Source organism: Perca fluviatilis, chromosome 13, assembly GCF_010015445.1.
Source record: "Perca fluviatilis chromosome 13, GENO_Pfluv_1.0, whole genome shotgun sequence".
Classification (NCBI taxonomy): domain Eukaryota; kingdom Metazoa; phylum Chordata; class Actinopteri; order Perciformes; family Percidae; genus Perca; species Perca fluviatilis.
This window is the reverse complement of record NC_053124.1, coordinates 38,960,558-38,975,557: the sequence shown is the minus strand read 5'-3', so window position 1 is coordinate 38,975,557 and position 15,000 is coordinate 38,960,558.

The following is a 15,000-nucleotide window of genomic DNA, read 5'->3' as shown; positions in this document are numbered from 1 at the left end:
TGGATTTAGTGTTGATTTAGTAGGCATTGATTTTGTTTTGATTTAGCAGCATTGGATTTAGTGTTGATTTAGCATTTAATTTAGTGCTGATTTAGCAGTGTTGATTTAGTAGCGTTGGATTTAGTATTGGATTTAGTAGTGCTAGATTTAGTAGTGTTGATTTAGTGTTGATTTAGTAGCGGGCTGATTTAGTAGTATTGATTTAGTGTTGATTTAGTAGTATTGGATTTGAAGTTGATTTAGTAGTGCTGGATTTAGTGTTGATTTAGTATTGATTTAGTAGCATTGATTTAGTGTTGATTTAGTAGTGTTGATTAGTAGTGTTGGATTTTAGTGTTGATTTAGTGTTGATTTAGTAGTGCTGATTTAGTGTTGATTTAGTAGTGTTGATTTAGTAGTGTTGATTTAGTATTGATTTAGTGTTGATTTAGTGTTGATTTAGTAGTACACTGTATTGATTTAGCAGTGCTGGATTTAGTAGTGCTTTGATTTAGTAGTGCTGATCAGTGCTGATTTAGTAGTACGATTTTTGCCTTTGGATTATGGAAGTTACGTACTGTTTACTACTTTCGCTACCGTTACCAATTACCACTACTACCACTGCTACTACTACTACTAATACTACCGCTACCACTACCACTACTACTACTCACTACTACTACTACCACTACCACTACTACTAATTTCACTACACTACCGCTACTACCGCTACTCACTACCACTTACCACTACTACACAGTTACTTACTACTAGCACTACTACTACTACTACTACTACTACTACTACTTACCGCTACCACTACTACTACTACTACTACTACTACTATCATTGCTACTAGCATGAACTGTGTCATCAGTCTGAAGTCCCAACATATGATATTGCTATTCATAAATTAAAAGCGTTATATATTGAAAGGTGAAGCCGCCTTTATTGGTAATAAACGCATCTGCTTTAAGAGGGAAGCTCATGTTTGTTGCTGACGAGTGGTAGGACATGAGCGGTCGTTCCCACAATCAAATTGCATTTTACTCTTTTGGATCATCTTTTACCATTTCAAAGTGCATCCACACTTCTTTAGATTTTTTCCAGACATTGTTAATTAATCCCTATCCGTCAAGACGCTCCTCGCTCTTGGTCAATGGATCAGGGAAAGTGATTTTCACCATCACATACTCACATACACACACACATACTCACACATACCAATAATAACAATATCACTCATCATCATCACAGACAATACCTCATCTACCATCATCATCATCACATACTCATCAATATCATCATGATTGATAGACATTATCATCATCAATATCACTTTATCGTCATAACATATCATTACTGACATCATCACACACATTGAATACACAACATTACTAATAACATCAACATCACATATCATCATTGATATCATCAACATCATTACATCATCACTATCATCATCATCATCATCATCATCGACAACTCATTAAAATACCTTACGCACATCACTACTCATCATCATACACACACATTATCAACATCATCATCATCATCGAAAGATCATCAACATCATCATCAACACAGACATCATTACCACATCATCACAACTCATTACCCCACATAATCACTCATTGCATATGACAGAATGACATCACACATACATATCATCATCACTAGTTGAACATGTCATCATGCACACACACACACACTCATCAATATCACACATTAGACACATTAATACCTCATCATCATTGAATATGACATATATACATCATCATCATACAGACATTGAACAGAATTAACACACATTATCATCATCATCATACAGATTATCAACATCATCACATTACAGTACATCACATTATAGAATATCATCATCATCAGGGACACATCATCACATCATCATCAATACAATCACAGACACCCACATATCTCGGGTCTCCCCTAGTGTCCATTTGTGTCTGTCTGTGTCTGTGTGTGTGTGTCTGTCTCTGTGTGAGTGTGTGTGTGTGTGTGTGTCTGTCTGTGTCTGTGTGTGTGTGTGTGTGTCCGTCTCTGTGTGTGTGTGTGTGTGTGTGTGTGTGTGTCTGTCTGTGTGTGTGGCTTGTCTTGTGTCCGGTGTGTGTGTGTGTGTGTGTGTCTGTGTGTGTGTGTGTGTGTGTCTGTGTGTGTGTTGTATTTGACTGTATGTGTGTGTGTGTGTGAGAGAGAGCATGCGGTGTGTGTGTGTGTGTGTGTGTGTTGTGCTGTGTGTGTGTGTGTGTGTGTGTGTCCATGTGTCTGTGTGTGTCTGTGCGTGTGTGTATCCTGTTGTGTGTGCGTGACTGTGTGTGTGCTCCATGCGTCTGTGTGTGTTTGTGCGTGCAAGTATCCTTCTTGTATGTGACCGTGTGTGTCTGTGTGTCGCGTGTGTGTGTGTGTGCGCAAAGGAAGCCTGTGTGTCTGTGTGTGTGTCTGTCTGTGTCTTGTGTCCATGTATCTCTGTGTGTGTTGTGTGTGTGTGTGTGTGTATTTTGACTGTATGTGTGTGTGTGTGTGAGAGAGAGTGTGCGTGGTGTGTCTGTGTGTGTGTGTGTGTGTGGCTGTGTGTGTGTGTGTGTGTGTGTGTGTGTGCTATGTGTCTGTGTGTGTCTGTGTGTGTGTGTATTCTGTTTTGTATGTGACTGTGTGTGTGTCTGTGTGTCTGTGTGTGTGCGCAAGGGCCTGTGTGTCTGTGTTGTGTGTGTGTGTGCGTGCGTCTGTGTGTCCGTGTGTGCGTGCGGTGTGTGTGCATAACGTGTGTCTGTGTGTCTGTGTAGTGTAGGACGGAGGAGACTACAGAGGACACAGAGACACTGAGTCACCTGAGGAGACCAGGACCAGAACCCAAACCCAGGATAGAGAGTCTGAGTGAATGTGGTGTTGAAGGTGTAGATGTGGGCTCTAAGTGAGTCAGGAGGAGACTGTGTAGAAGGACAGAGAGCCAGCAGGACAGTCCACATACACTGCTACTTCTACCAGAGACAGAGGAAGAGGAGATGTCTCAAGCTACCTCCCACCAGAGACAGAGGAGGAGGAGATGGATATTGGTCTCGTTATTGTGCCAGACATAGTAACCACGCCATCATCAGAGCAGAACAGACTCCAGGACTGATCAATAACATCCAAACACACAGTCATCACTGCCCCTCTCCTGCTGATTCCTGTAACCTCACTGGAGATATAAAATTCTTTCCTCCTTCCTCCACCCCCCAGTAACAGTGACCAGTCAGGACCATCCTACACAGCAGCTGAGACCAGTAGTCAAACCCTCTGTTGATCAGGATAGTGGATACTCTCTTCACTAATGTCACCCTCCTGCTGTCAATCAGTACAGTTTGAGTTTCTGTTCACTGTGTTTGTGTCCAGTGTGAGTCTCGCACAAACTGGATGGAGAGAAGGAGACACAAACACAGCTGCAGTTGCCTAACTCAACTAAGCACCTGATGATGACATCAGAGGGCTGGATGAGTGATCACCCAGCTTGATGAATGAAACAAAAAAGATCCTACAACCCTATGGACCCAGGTGTCAAACCATCTGACTCCACAGGTCCAACCTGAAAGGAGGGGGCATCACACCAACAATGGGGACCATCACATCCTCACACAAAGAATCACATCACCACAATCAACAGCGTACAACCTGATCCAAATGTGGAAATGAACTCAACTCACCATAACTCATATCCAAATGCGCCAACAACCCAATCAAACACCTAACCCAGCTCCAACTACAAACATATACACACCTTTAATTACCCACTCCTCTACTCTATCACCTAATTATTTTACCATTACTACTATACATTTCACCATATACCACATATTTTTTACACACATTTTACACATATTTCTATTTTACATATCCCCCCATACACACATACACTACCACATATTTTATTTACTATTTTTAACATACCACATATACATACTTTTTATTTTACACATATTTTTAACATACTACACATATTTAATACACTGTACCCACACATATCACATTATACACATGTACCATTTTTGAGTTTATACACATACCACACACACAATTTTCTCACCACACTATAGCTTTTATTGCCACATATTCCACACATACACACATATTTTTTTACCTACGCCACATGCACATACACATATTAATACATGCCCATGCTTTTACACTTTATGTACACATATTATGCATATTTCCCCGCCTATATTATTACATGCACACACATTTACCACACACTGCTCTACACACATTTTACCTTACACACATATTTTATTCACCTTACCCACACACATATACTCATATACATATTTTTTTATCTATACACACATATACTTAACACATATTTTACATTTAGTTTATTTCTTACATACATACATGTCTTTCAACATATTTTACAATATTTTATATACACACATACCCACATACACACCTACCTCCAAAAACACAACAAAAACAAAATACATATAATATTTTTACACATATTAATCCTATTTCTATTATTTAATTTTACATTAGCTATTTAATTATTATGCACATATTATTTTATTACATATACTAATTCACAACTTATCTATTTATTATTTTATTTTTATACATACATATTAATTACATATACAATCACACATATTTCACACACATACACACACATACATACACCACACACACACACACACACTTTACACCATACACACATACCACACACACACACACATACACATACTCACACATACATATATTTTACATATCTATTTAATATTTTAACCACACATTACACACACAAAACCACACACACATTTACTTCCACACACCCTACACACACATATTTTTACTTACACATGCATACATATTTTTACATTTACTTTTACATACATATTCACCCATTATTTTCACACACACACACACACACATACACATTTTATTTACACATATTTTTATCACACATCAAGCCACACATTATTTTTTACCACACACACATATTTACACACACAAAACCACACATACACATATGCATACATATATTTTACACACATATACACACATACTTACACATATGCACATATTATTATTTTTACTTGGCATATCAAAGCACACATATTTTTATTACACATACACATACATACACAAGCATATTTACATACATATACATATTACATACATACACATATACATATATATATATATATGCATATATATTTATATATGTATATATATATATTTTACCTATATGTATGGCTACACATAAACATATATATATGCATATTTTATATGACTTTTATTATACATATGATGATGTAATATGATATATAATATAATATATATATATATCCATATATATATATATATATATATAAAGATATATATATATATGGTATATAGGAGAGGAGGGAGAGAGAGAGAGAGAGAGAGGAGAGAGGAGGAGAGAGGAGAGGGAGAGAGAGAGAGAGGAGAGGGAGAGAGGAGAGAGAGAGAGAGAGAGAGAGAGAGAGGGAGAGAGAGAGGGAGAGAGAGAGGGAAGGAGAGAGGGAGAGAGAGAGAGAGGGAGAGAGGAGAGAGAGAGAGAGGGGGGAGAGAGAGAGGGTGAGGAGAGAGAGGAGAGAGAGAGGAGAGAGGAGAGGGAGGAACTTTGTAAAAATAACTGGTCCAGATGTACAGTGTAGGTGTTGATGGAATACATGATCCAACTGAAAAAAAAAAAAAAAAAAAAAAAAAAGAAAGAGAGAAAAAACATTTTAAACAGCTAGCTAACTAGTCTGCTGAAATAGTAAATTAATGCTTCATCCACACACTCTTCTTACTGCGTAGAAAGCACATTGCTTTGTGCTAAGCTAGGCTAAACATGTCCTGGACCTTTCTCTGTCGAGATTAAACTGACGTCAACTTTTAGCTTTGTTGAGATTCGCCTGTTTTCAGCAGCAGTTTCAAATTGTGAGATTTGCAAAGGAAAGAGGTGTCAATGGGATTTTGAGGTTCTATGTATGTCCTAGTTACCCTCCAAACTGTTGTTTTTCAACTATGACAAGGAGAAGAGAGAGGGAAGACATGCAGGATAGCATCACAGGTCGGAGTCAAACCATGGACCTCTGCGTCGAGGTATAAACCTCTAAATATATGTCCGTGTGCTCTACCCACTGAACCAACCCAGCCACAGCCTGAGGCCTTTTGACAACTCATGGTCCGTCTGGTTTTATTCTCTAAAAAAGCTTGTAAAACATCATGTTGAGCACAGTCAACCTATAAACATCAGTTTCTTCAGGAAAAACTGGGCTATTAGAATATTTGTGCTGCAGTGAGATCACTTAAATGTAAAAATAAGATTGTGGGACCATAAAGACAAATAAATAAAAAAAAGAAAAAAAGAAATTGAATCTCACAGATATGTATTGATATCACACACACAGCAATAAAAGCTAAGCCAATATCCTGTCTAAAACACTTCTCATATATCTTGGGAGTGAAGCAGTGAAAAAATAAACATAACTTATACAGATGAAAATTGTAAATTTCCAGACGCTTTTGCCCTCATGATATTCACTTATGCCAATACTCAAAATAATAATGTCAATATCACACACACAGCTATGCTACACAAGCATTTGTGTTGTCTAAAACCGTTGTCCTATATTTTAGGGTCATCCAGCGCAAAATGATGATGTCATTCTTCTCTGTAGAACAGTAATAGATGATACTTGGTCATCTTACTATTCTGACTTTGAGTGATCTCTCCTCAAAATAAACAATCTTTGTTGTCCCTCGGATGACGTATTGACGGCCTTATATGGGCCTAATGTGTGATGGACCTGCCTTCCATTGGTTTATAAGACAAAAACAAGCATCTCCCAAAGCATCATGGGAAACAAAATGGATGGTTAGCATCAGAACTAGCGGCAATCGGCGGCCAAAAATTCATAAATTATGGACATAAAGTTGGATCAATCTTGGATGTAAGAGTTTGGATTAATTGCTCAAAGACACCGAAAAAAGGCACAAGTTCCAGGCGGGATAGAAAACCTCCGGTAGGGGCTACAAAGACACCCCCGTGATGGCCAGAGTGTTAAAAATATGTAACGGAGATGCCGTTTTGCACTATGTTTTGTCATATACGACAAGCTCGGGCAGATAGGGAGTTATCCTCCTTTCAAAATTCCTACATAAATATCTCCTTATTGTTCATCAGTGTTTGTACCTGACAGTGTCCAGTCTCCAGAGAGGATCCTTCAGTCCTGCTGACAGTAGTTTCACTCCTGTGTCTCCTGGATGATTGTAGCTCAGGTCCAGCACTCTCAGGTGGGAGGGGTTGAGGCTCAGAGCTGAGACCAGAGAAGAACAGCCTTTCTCTGATATCAGACAGCCTGACAGACTGCAAACACACAGAACAACACACAGGAACCCTGTCAACATGTGGAGCCATGTGTTTGTTTTATGTTTGTTTGTTGTCCAGGTACATTTTGGTCCAGATTTATAATAAACATTTTAAATAGTCTGTTCTATTTAATTCTTTAACAACAAAAGTAAACAATGAAAAATCCTCATGGAAAGTAACTCTTGAGTCTAGAAATTAATAATTATATAATTAATAACTACTGCTGAAGTTGATCGTATCAGCAGACACAAAGCTACAGCATTTACATGGTCATCAGTTGAATGGCTTAATGAATCCTGACCTGAGAGTCTCCAGTGTGCAGTGTGGACTCTTCAGTCCATCAGAGATCAGCTTCCCTCCGGAATCCTTCAGGTTGTTGTTACTCAGGTGCAGCTCTCTCAGACTAGAGGACTGGGAGATGAGAACTGAGGACACAGCTTCACAGCTTCTCTCTGACAGGTTACAGCCACTCAGTCTGTAGAGATGACAGGAAGGAAACAAGGTATTTATATTTACCTCCTGTTGAAAGATAACAGAGTATTTATTGATAAATAAACCCCACTTAAAGAGCTTTGTTGGAGGGATGGAAATGAAGGAGACAGATAACATTTGTGTTTAAATGTTAAGTCTGGACTTTTGGTGATAGACAATATAAAATCCATTTTCTAAACAAGTTGGAACACGCTTAACCCCAAACGCTGCACAGTCTGATCTGCTCAATAGCCAGCAGATCAGACTGTGGTTGTACTGGGCAGCTTCCAGGTATGAATGTGTAACTGTGTGAATGTGATCAGGGCATTCCTGTAAAAGAGAGGCTGCCTCTCAGTGAACCTTTCCTGAATAAATAAAGGTACAAAAAAAAAAAAAATAATTCATGAGGTTCTCAATCGCAGCCACAGTTTATATTTTGTGCTTTACGACATATTATAAATAAGAACAAAATGCTTTGGAAACAAAGCATTTTTTGATGCGGCTAGGACCGAGGCGTTTGTGCCGAGGTTCTAAAGCATGACTGAAGTGATAATATGACATTAAATCTAACCCTCTCATGTAATAAGGCGACTATACAACAATGGTTTCTAACTGAATAAAAGTTATAATCAAACTGCATTCATATTGTGGGGAAATTCACTCTCAAAATAAAGAAAAGCAACATCGACGATTTGCAGTTCCTCCCTGTTAAACGTTAGTCAGCCAGTCATCTTAAGCTAACGTTACTAACAGCTGAAATGATTCAAACAGCTGATGTGATCCAAATTATTCCATAACAGTTAACTCCAGAGTGTAAAAATGTAATTTCATCCAATGATTCACTTCTCATCCTCTTCCAACCATTCAACAAAACTAAGTCCCCCATATAACAACAAATTGATCCATTGTATCAATGTTGTATGCTAACGTTACTGTTTTTTGATTCAGCCCTGGAAGTTACAATGATGCCATGGAAATGGCGGAGTAATATGTTTTGTGATGCACTAGGTGTGCTCAAATGGCTCTGGGTGTGCTGTCATGCTGATTTGAGTACGTTCTAAATGACTAGTTGACCAATCCGATTGTCTGGTCGGATCTACTTGTTGTATAATCAGGAATAAACAAAAGTCCAGTAATCAAAGTCACATGATATTAAAATATAAATTATTTCTGGATTTCATATTTCATTCTTTATGAAGTGATTCTAAATCAGAATAAAATACTTTGTAAACATTCACTGTTTTTTATGTTTCCTAAGTATTTTTCAATACTTTGTTTTCAAAGATTATTGTTCTTGATCTGACCTGAGAGTCTCCAGTGTGCAGTGTGGACTCTTCAGTCCAAGAGAGATCAGCTTCCCTCCTGAATCCTTCAGGTTGTTGTTACTCAGGTCCAGCTCTCTCAGACTAGAGGACTGGGAGCTGAGAATTAAGGACAGAGCTTCACAGCTTCTCTCTGATAGATTACAGCCACTCAGTCTGGAGAGATGACAGGAAGGAAACAAGTTATTATGTTTAACTCCTGTTGAAAGATAACAGAGTATTTTATTATTAATAAATCCCATTTACAGAGCTTTCTTGGAGGCTTTGACCACTGGCAGCAGCCTCAGAAGAGCCTTCTCTGAAGCAGAGTATTTCTTCAGGTCAAACACATCCACATCTTCTTCTGATGACAGTACGATGAAGACCAGAGCTGACCACTGAGCAGGAGACAGTTTATCTGCGGAGAGACTTCCTGAACTCAGGGCCTGTTGGATCTCCTTCACTAGAGAATGATCATTCAGTTCATTCAGACAGTGGAACAGATTGATGCTTCTCTCTGCACACAGATTCTCACTGATCTTCGGCCCAGTCCAGAGTGAACTTCTGTGTTAAGACTGTTTTCCCGATGCCAGCCACTCCCTTTGTCATCACTGTTCTGATTGGTTCATCTCTTCCAGGTGGGACTTTAAAGATGTCTTCTTGTCTGATTGTTGTTTCTGGTCTGTCTGGTTTGCTGGATGCTGTTTCAATCTGTCTGACCTCATGTTCCTCATTGACCTCTGCAGTCCCTCCCTCTATGATGTAGATCTCTGTGAACATCTGATTCAGATCGGTTGGGTTTCCTGCTTTAGCATTCCCCTCAAACATACACTTGAACTTCTTGTTTAGGTGAGATTTGAGTTTACGCTTACAAACTCCTGCTGGACTTCCTTCCTGAATGAAAAATTATATGAATGACACAATCAAACTGAAATCATGGAAGCAAACATCAGATCCATGTTGGACAGCCTGACAACCAACTGGTCTGAAAAGTGCAGCATGGAGATGATTGTGAACAGAATAGATGTAAAAGCAGTTGTACATGTACAGACCATAAATATAGAGTCCTGGTGTGTTTGATGCTGCTGGGCAGACTGACCACTGGGAAGTTCTGAACTCTCCTGGTCCACTCTGTGGAGGAATCAGGAAGAATTAGCTCATATTATGTCTGTCCACACAGAGACAAACACAAGGTAAAGGTCCTGTGACTTAAAGTGGTGATTACAACATAGAATCAGACGTTTACATTAAAGTGTTGGTGGTACTGCTGACCCCACTGTGAATCAACATAAATAACTAAGAAGTAAACAAGGGCTACAACATGGTTGGCCTAAAGGACTAAAGGGGGAATCTGGTCATGAACCCACTCACTGAAACTTGGCCTTAAGTGTCCAGACTCAAATGGCAGAAGTCTTCTCATGGCAAATAGTGTCCTTACCCAGATGACACAAACACTTACCAAGGTTCTTTGGTTCTCCAGGGGGGATGTGCAGATGAAGGTACCCTGGAAGGGGCACTCTGAGGCTCTGTATGCCAACCATAACCCTGGTATTCCCAGTTGGACAAGAACATTTGGGAAGAATTTTGCCAGTCATGATTTCTAGCCTACCCTATGGCTATGGGAGATTGTAAATGATTTTAATGGGGCTAAAACACCAGATAATACTGGACCAAACTGGGTCCAATATTAAATTGAGATCTACAGTTTAAGACTGGTCTTACTGAACAGCTTTCAGATGTGAGAATATAAATATATGTTAAGAAGAAAGATGCTTAAAATAAATTTCAAACCTTCTCTGGATGTATAAAAGCTGAAACAAGAATCAGCAATATTATAATATTAATGGCTTACCTCTTTTCAGCAGAGGGTTGCTCTCCTTTAAATTCAATGAGGCGACCATATGACCAGTCGCTCTTAAAGGACACACAGCTGGGTTCAGGTTTAGCAGAGTCTGGTCTTTGATGGATCATGTTACACAGAGAGTAAGACCAACAGGGATGGAAATTCACTTTTTAGTATTCAGACCCAAAACCTGCTGGAGATACAGGCAGCAACTAAAACAAGATTAACACAAAGAAGTTCATTAAAGTATACAAAAAACTGGGTTAAAAAGCTAAAACACCAGAGAATATATTGGACCAAACCAAATCCAATATTTACCTAAAGTCAAGAGTTGAAGACTGGTTTAACTGGCCAACTTTCAGATGTGAGAATATAAATATATGTTAAGAAGAAAGATGCTGAACATAAACTCCAAAAACTTCTTTGGATACATAATGTTGCGGTTATGGACATTTCAGTTGCCTGTTTGTGTGTTTCTGTTCCCTTGTGTGTAGTTATCCTGTTTTGTATATTTCTGTTTACCCGGTTTTGACAGTGTTGTATTTTGTGTGTTTCTGTTTCCCGTTTTTGTTGCTTATTCTGAATTGTGTTCCTGTCGTCTGTTATCCCTTGTGTTGCCTAGTGTTGTGTCAAGTGTCTATGTTTAGTCAATGTCATGTTTTCTGTCTGTTTTTCCTGCTTCCTGTTTTATTTTGATAGTCTGGTTTTCTGTCTTGTCTTGTCTGATTTACTTCCTGAGTTTTCCCTCCTTTGTTGATTGTCCTGCCCCGCCCTGATGTGTTTAACCTGATGTTACCACCTGTTCCTTGTTTGCTCCCTACCTTATGTATTTAACCTCTGTGAATCCCTTTGTGTCTTGTCAGATCGTTTTGTATCCGTGCCTGTTTAGTTTGTAGCCATTCCCTTGTGTTTCCTCCCTGTGCTTTGTGTCCGTTCCTGCGTCTGTCTTACTCCTGCCTATGTTTTTCCCGTCAGTTTATTTATGTGAGTTTACAGTCTTGTGCTGCCGTTTTTCGTTTATTAAATCCCTGAGTTCCACCATCTCCTGCCTGCCTCTCTCTGCATTTGGGTCCTCACTCTCCCGCTACACATCATAACACAAAAGTTGAAACATGAATCAGTAATATTATAATATTAATGGCGTACCTCTTTTCAGCAGAGGGTTGCTCTCCTTTAAACTCAATGGGGCCTTGATATGACCGGTCGCTCTTAAAGGACACACAGCTGGGTTCAGGTTCAGGTTCAGGCTCAGGATCAGGATCAGGTTTTGGTCTCTGCTGGGTCCTGAGAGAAAAACACATTTATTGAGGGTCAAATGTTCAGGTAAAGTCTCCCTGTATAAAATATAGTATTAATAAGAATATGTATTTTGGATTAAATATTAACAAGTAAATGCCAATAATGCTTTACTTTCTGTCCAAAACTCAATAAAAATATCTTTTGAAATCAGAATTAAAAAAATATTTAAAAGAATATATATTTCAAAATGTTGTCTAACCACAGAGATATTTCGAGTGACACAGGAAATAATTTTGCAAAAACATTCTCATTTAAGTCATTAACTACAATAATATCTTTCCATAAACATATATGTACTGTATATGTATACCGGTGGCCACCAGGTGAAAACAGGACCATAGATATCCCAGAGTGCACCTGGACGACAGGCTACAGTGGGCTGGAAACACAGAGACCCTCTACAAGAAGACCACCCACCCAATGAGACAACACTACTTCTAGTTTACTGGAGGATTCAGAACAACTCACCCTCTTCTATTCGTCATTTCAAGTAGCCTCTCTCTTTTATTTCTCCCCTCCTCCATGTTAGTTGGCCTCTCCATTTCAGGCTGGCTTCTTGTTTATTTTTAAAGTAAAGTAGTGGTGTCTCCATTCTCCATTCTCTTCATGGACACAGCTGGGTTCAGGTTCAGGTCCAGCAGGGTCTGGGTCCTGTTAGAAAGAGAGGAACACCACTTTTTAATCTCCAGAAACAGAAGCTGCTGAAGAAACTTGAATAAAGTCTGAAGCTCTTCACTGAATGATGTCTGCTCTCTGCTCATCCTGCTCATCCTGTCATTCATTCTCTTTCTGGGAGAACAGGAACACTGGAAAGACTCCAGGGGCCTCATTTATGAAACTGTGCGCAGATTCTATTCTGAAAGTCAGAGTTTTTGTACGCAAAAACAATATTCTGATTTATAACACCTTGCTGCACACACCGGTGCGTTACCTTATGAGGTCGTGCACGAGCCTCAAGCTCCTCCCGAGGTCGTCCCATATTTGTCCTAATAAGGTCCATGTTAATCAATCAGTGAATATTTATAGCCTTTAAAGGAGCCCTCAATCACGAAACGGAAAAATGGGGAAAAAGCCCGATTCAGTGATTGTAAGATGGATGTGCTCCTAACAGAGGTAGAACATCCAAACTAAATCCTGTTTGGAAGCCTTAACCCTTGTGTAGTGTTCATATTTTTGTTACACAAACTTAATAATGTAATGTAACAGATTTAGCTCAATTACCAATGATACATACATCACTTATGGTTCATATTTGCCATTTACCCCTGTGAGATCACATTTATGATCATATGATCATTCAATTATTAAAAAGGTAAAAAATAGAAACAAGATTTTGGATCATTATTGGTGCAAAACAGGTGAAAGTGCTCAAAATGTAACAATTTGGTAACTTTGTGTGGGAATAGCAGGTGCAGAAAGACAACATTCCCACACACAGACACCTACAAACACACACACACACACACACAGACACACACACACACACACACAGACACCTACAATCACACACACAAACACACACACACACACACCTACAATCAGACACGACCACATAAAGACGCACAGACACATAGACACACACACATACACACAAACACACACAGACACACACACAGACACACACAGACACCTACAATCACACACACAAACACACACACACACACACACAGACACCAACAATCAGACACACAAACACACACAACACATACCAGACACACAAACACACACACACAGACACCTACAATCAGACACACACACACACACACACACCACACACCTACAATCAGACACACAAACACACACACACACACACACACACACACAGACACCTACAATCAGACACACAGACACACACACACACACACACACACACACACACACAGCCAAGTATTATAAACCTCCTCTGTAGTAGTTCATGTTACAACATGGAGATTAATCTTCATCACAAGAGTCCTCCACACTTTCTCAGGAAATAAGAAGTGAAGTAGAGACATTAGATTTAACATTACAGAGAAACTAACCCTGAAGAGACACAGCTCCACCTGTCAGGAAGCAGATTTTCACAATAAGAGCTTTTGGTTCTTCTCTCTGTGTAACTGTGGTAGTTGTTGTCAGTGAGTATTCATTCTTCCTTTGTCCCGTGAACGCAACACAAGCGACTTTCCACTCATCTATAGAAGTAAAAATGTCAATATCTGCAACAAAATGATGGTAACACACACACACACACACACACACACACACACAGACACACAAACACACACACACACACACACACACACACACACACACACACACACACAGACATTCTTCCCGCCTTTAGAAAAGAGTGAAAACACTTTCATTATGTTTAACTTTCTCTGAAACTAAACACAACATGGCAGCAGATCTTGAGTTGGTTTCTCTGCAGCTTTCTGCTCTTAAAGTAAACTAACCACAGATTTATATATATATATATATATATATATATATATATATATATATATATATATATATATATATATATATATACATTACAGACAGAGTTAAATTACCTTCAGCTGGAGCTTCACACTGAGAGATAAAACTGCGCCACAAACTGAGTAAAGTTAAAGTAAACTTTGAACAGGAAACAACAGGAAGCGCCCAGAGAGGCTCAGCATTACCACATCTAGTAATAACACATGTAATAACACGTGTAATAACACGTGTAATAACACATGTAATAACACGTGTAATAACACGTGTAATAACAC